We start from the raw sequence: 6,000 nt of genomic DNA, 5'->3' as shown, positions 1-6,000 counted from the left end.
GTCAGGAGATCGAGACCATCCTGGCTAACACAGTGAAACCCCGTCTCTACTAAAAATACAAAAAATTAGCCGGGCGTGGTGGCGGGCGCCTATAGTCCCAGCTACTCGGGAGGCTGAGGCAGGAGAATGGCGTGAACCCAGGAGGCGGAGCTTGCAGTGAACCGAGATCACACCACTGCACTCCAGCCTGGGCAACAGAGCGAGACTCCGTCTCAAATAAATAAATAAATAAATAAATAAGGCAAAATGACAAAAACATTTCTCATTTAAGACAGTTCATTTAAAGACCAAATAACCACCACCCTTCCCCCAAAAACTGTAAAGACATGATCCTGAGCTTTAGAAGGGGAAACAATAAATCTTAGCGTATACAAAGATCTGTCGCTTTTGTCAGTGATTAACCTGTCATTGCTGAGTCCTACAGCTAAAAATCCAGAAAACAAAAACAAGTCAGAAGTCAGAGTAGGCTTGCGGGACACTTCACATTCTGAATTTATAGCGGGACATGGCTGAACAGGTAGGACACGGATTCTCCATTGCGTGTCCTTCGGATTGCTTCGGCCAAGATCATGGAAATGTCAATGAGCTGAATCTTGGTGCAGTGTTTCATTTTGTCCTCCTGCGAAATTGTGTTTGTGACGACAACAGCCTCAAAGGGAGCTTTATTTTATTTTGGAAATAGCTGGTCCGGAGAAGACCTCATGGGTAAGGATAACATAAACTTTGGTGGCTCCAGCTGACAGCAGCTTGCCCGCGGCGTGACAGATGGTGCCGCCTGTGTCAGCCATGTCATCCACCAGGATGGCCACACGGTCCTTCACGTTGTCCACCAGGACCATCCGGTCCACTTCATTCGCCTTCTTCCTCCCTTTGTGGATCAAAGCAAATTCAACCTGTCTGCAATTGACGTGACCCTTTTGGCTCAGGTGAAACAATGATACAGTTCTTCCACTCCGCAATGTTTTCCGGAATCCACTGCAGGACTGCGGGCTCCGCATACAAATTATCCACAGGAATATCAAAGAATCCCTGTACCTGAGAGACATGTAGGTCCATGGTGATGATGTGATCCGCCCCAGCCACCGACAGCATATTGGCCATAAGTTTTGCAGAAATTGGGGCGTGACTCTTGTCCTTTTTGTCTTGCCGGGCGTATGGGAAACACGGGATCACAGCAGTCACCCTGGATGATGACGAAATCCTGCAGGCATTGATCATGATGAGGAGCTCCATCAGGTTGTTGTTAATTTCCCCCCAGCCGCTCTGGATGATGTAGACATCTTCCTCTCTCACACTGTCACCAATTTCCACGCTGGTCTCCTGGTTGCTGAACTTCTTGGTGACCACCTTGCCCAGCTCCAGGCCCAGGCGGTGGGCCACGCGCTGGGACAGGTCCTGGTGCGAGCTGCCGCTGAACAGCACGATGTTGGGCATGGTGGGGCTTGGGACTCCGAGGGGCACGCGGCGGTGGAGGAGGTGGTGGAGGCGACAGCGACAGTGATGCGGGCGGCTGCTGCTACTTATTAAGCATTTTTTAATATTTCAAATCCTACCCGAGTCCCATTATATATGCGAATACACTGTTTTTAATATTTCAAATCCTACCCGAGTCCCATTATATATGCGAATACACTGATTCTTACAACAACTTGGTGAGATAGTTATTAACATTCATACTTTCAGATGAGATGATGAAGTTGGACAAGTTCAGTTAGCTACCAGAGCCTTGTGTAGTTAAATGACCAAATAAGAACTAAAATCCAGTACTGTGACTTCTACATACATACTTTTTGCTTTGTGCTTCATTGTCTTGGAGAATCAGTCCCCCAACTTCTTTATGCACTTTCAGAAAGATATAGACATTCATACGCTCTAAACCCAACTACGATATTCCCCTTATTGTGCTTTCCAAAAGGTACAGAAGCAGGCGGTAACCATTCTTACTATCCACACTATATACCCATTTTATTCCTGTTGGGAAATGTCTGAGGAACTCCTACTGGTTGCAAATGTTTTTCATCTAATTTATGACTTAGGTAAACTCTACTAATTCTACTTCCCTTAATATTTCCTTCCTTTCAAATTCACACTTTGTTTTTTATTTTTTGTGAATAATTTACAGTAATAAATTATAAACATTAATATTTAACTATAAAATGTCGGTATATAAAATTATTTGTATGGATTTTCATTGGCTTATGGCTGTTGTTTTAATAAGGAGGCTGCTGGCAAGAAACAAAACAAAATGCACACAAAAAAAGCCATTAAAACAAACTTTGAGATACTGAAGTACTTCGGTTTTTTTTTTTTTTTTGAGACAGAGTCTCGCTCTGTCGCCCAGGCTGGAGTGCAGTGGCGCGATCTAGGCTCACTGCAAGCTCCATCTCCCAGGTTCACGTCATTCTCCCACCTCAGCCTCCTGAGTAGCTGGGACTACAGGCGCCCGCCACCGTGCCCGGCTAATTTTTCGTATTTTTAGTAGAGACGGGGTTTCCCCATGTTAGCCAGGATAGTTTCGACCTTCTGACCTCGTGATCCACTGGCCTTGGCCTCCCAAAGTGCTGGGATTACAGGCGTGAGCCACTGCGCTTGGCTAGTACTTCGGTTTTAAGCATTTGATTTTATGAGCTCATTAATGAATGTTAGTATTTTCTACTGAAATTTCCTACCTATATTTTTGTGCTTCTTACCATTGTGAGTTGTTTTACATACCAGTGATTTTTATTACCCTGTTAATATTCTAAATTGAGTGTGGGTAATAGAAATCCCACAATTATCTTATTTTTATTAGATACTTCCTCAAAGTAGTTTTACACTATTTAATTCTCCTTTGGTAGTTTATAATATAATAAATGTGTATAAAACAATGTATATAACATGCTAATCAATGGCTCTGTTTAGCTAAGTCTACTCTAGTCTACACCATGAAAATGTCAGGTCTAAATTTCTAAACATTATAAACAACAATTTTTTGAAGTGCTCTGATTTTCCTGAGAATACAATACTCCAGACTAATGTTTACACATGTAAAAGAGAAGGAACTATATATGAAAATATCATATCTCTTCTTTAGCTATTAGAATTTTTCAGCTGAGGTTTTATATCATCACTGATTTAGTGTCACTCCTTTGCTCTGCAACCTTCAACTCTCAATATATAGGTAACACTTTTAGTTTTGGAGTTTTTTAGACTTTAAGGAACTCATTCAAGATTGTTTAAGAAACAAAGCAGGGGAAGAAATGAAGACTTTCATTTTAAAAGTAAGTGCAGAAAAATTGTGAAGATGAAGGCTGATGAATATGAAAGGCAGATAGCACCAAATGCTGGTGATGCTGGTAGGAATGCAAATGTTACACCACTTAGGAAGACTGTTGGTCAGCTTTTTACAAAACTAAGCTTACTCTTACCATATAATCTAGCAATCATGCTCCTTGGTATTTACCCAAAGAAATTGAAAACACGTCCACACAAAAACCTGCACAAGAATGTCCATAGCAACTTAATTCATAATTGCTAAACTTGGAAGCAACCAAGATGTCCTTCATTCGGTAAATGGATAAACTGTAATACATTCAAATAATGGAATATTATTCAGCATTAAAAAAGAAATGACCTATCAAATTATAAAAAGATATAAAGGAATCTCAAATACATGTTTCTGAGTGAAGGAAATGCTACATACTGTATAGGTCCAACTACATGACATTCTGGGAAAGGCAAAAACTATGGAGACAGTTAAAAAAATCAGTGGGCTGGGCACGGTGGCTCATGCCTGTAATCCCAGCACTTTGGGAGGCTGAGGTGGGCAGATCACAAAGTCAGGAGATTGAGACCAGCCTGGCCAATATGGTGAAACCCTGTTGCTACTAAAAAATACAAAAAAATTAGCCAGGCCTGGTGGCGGGCAACTGTAGTCCCAGCTACTCAGGAGGCTGAGGCAGGAGAATGGCATGAACCTGGGAGGTGGAGCTTGCAGTGAGCCAAGATCGCGCCACTGCACTCCAGCTTGGGCGACAGAGCGAGACTCTGTCTCCAAAAAAAAAAAAAAAAAAAAAAAAAAGGCGTACATTAGACACTTTATGCACTCTACATATATTTTCTCATTTGATCCTTCAATACATGCATGAGATAAGAAATAGACTTGGATTTAATTGCTCCATTAGGGTCAAAGGCCAAAAACCTCATTCCAATGCCAATGTTAGAGATTCTTCTTCCAATTAAAGTTACAAAACATAATTGCTCCTGCCATAATGAGAAGACATTGGATGAATCTTTTTTTAAAAAAACACATATTTTTGTTTAAAGCCGTCAAAAAACTGTGGGCCTAAAGTTTCAATGAACTAAATTTCAGAGAAAAATAAGCCCTTCCTTGGTGATCACAGATTAGCAGCGGAGCCCATCTCTGAGGACATTTGCTGGATCTAGGGCCTTGAGTAGGTAGAAGAACAAGCCTCCAATGTGCAGAAACAGCTGGAACATTGGGAATAAGCAAAATAATTTACAGGGAACTGCAACAAGGACTGAAAACTAGAAAGATCATGTGGTCTCCTCGCACTTACTTATCTTCACTTAAGAGACAGGGTCTCATTCTGTCACCCAGGCTATAGTGCAGTGGAGTGATCGTGGCTCACTGCAGCCTCAAACTCCCCCCTCAGGTGATCCTCCTGCCTCAGCCTCTCCAGTAGATGGAACTACAGGTGCACAACACCATGCCTGGCTGATTTTTAACTTTTGTTGTAGAGACAAAATCCCACTTTGTTGCCCAGGCTGGTCTAGAACTCTTGGCCTCAAGTGTTCTTCCTGCCTTGGGCACCCCCCAACCAAGCACTGAGATTACAGGCGTGAGTCACCACACCTGGGCTCCCCTAGCATTTAGATACTAAACTCTGTTGGAAAAATGAGGAGAAAATATATTTAAGTAGTATTTTTAGTATTTCCTTCCCATACATCCATGGGTTTGCTTATTGTATCTTACTGCCTCACATAGGAGACCATTCCTCCATCAAGCTATGCAAACTAAGTACTTAAAATTTGATTTTTGCCTTACAATATCTCTATGCTAAAGCTCATTGTTTGATTTTGACAATCTGTTTTTGTATCACAGTTGCAGAAAATTAATCACATTCTTTACTTCATGAGACATTATCATTATTGTTTCCTACAAGTTTCTCTCTGGTTTTATTTATTTTTCTTATTCCTTATCCCTTATCATAGACAGGCACTCTAATGTGTTTGTTACAGGTTCTTTACTCTTAAAGAAATCTTACCATATAAGAAAGTTGTTTTCTGAGTGTGTGTATACATGAGTGTATACATTTTTCTTAAAGAGTATTGTGCTGTAACTCTATTTCTATTTTTTTCACAAAGCATAACATCCTTCATACATTCCCACATTGCTGTAGGTTATTTTAGGTTGTTTATTCCCCTGTGACTGCTGCATAGTTTTCAGTAAAATGAACCAACCATATTTTTCTTATCCAGTTTTGTGGTAGAATTTACACTGATATCCCACTAACAAAAGATTCATTTCCATAAACACTATCCTTAGGAAGACACTGTTTGATCAAGTGTCACAATTTGTCAGGGGCTGTGTTAGTCCATTTGTATTGCTATGAAGAAATACCTGAGGCTGGGTAATTTATTTTAATTAAAAAAGAGGTTTATCTTGGCTCAGGGTTCTGCAGGCTGTACAGGAAGCATGGCAATGGCAACTGCTCTCGGTGAGGCCTCAAGCAAGAAGCTTACAATTGAGGCAGAAGGTGAGGGGGAGCCAGTGTGTCACATGGTCAGAGAGAGAGTAAAAGAGAGAAGGGGGAGATCCCAGGCTGTTTTTAACAATCAGATCTCTCATGAACTGACGGAGCAAGAACTCACTTATCACCAAGGAAATGGTGCTAAACTAAGCTTGTCCAACCCACAGCCTGTGGGCCAAACGCAGGCCAGAACAGCTTTGAATGTGGCCCAAGGCAAATTTGTACTTTCTTACAACATTATGAGGTA

General features: G+C 41.3%; 1 pseudogene; it reads right to left on the bottom strand.

The window, feature by feature from the left end:
• Nucleotides 1-368: 368 nt before the first annotated feature.
• LOC100455421 (ribose-phosphate pyrophosphokinase 2-like) lies at nt 369-1,461 on the bottom strand (annotated as a pseudogene).
• Between the last annotated feature and the right edge of the window lie 4,539 nt (nt 1,462-6,000).

This window comes from Pongo abelii, chromosome 13 (genome assembly GCF_028885655.2).
Source record: "Pongo abelii isolate AG06213 chromosome 13, NHGRI_mPonAbe1-v2.0_pri, whole genome shotgun sequence".
NCBI classification, from domain to species: domain Eukaryota; kingdom Metazoa; phylum Chordata; class Mammalia; order Primates; family Hominidae; genus Pongo; species Pongo abelii.
Note: the sequence above shows the minus strand (reverse complement) of the source record. Positions and strands in the feature narration are given on the sequence as shown.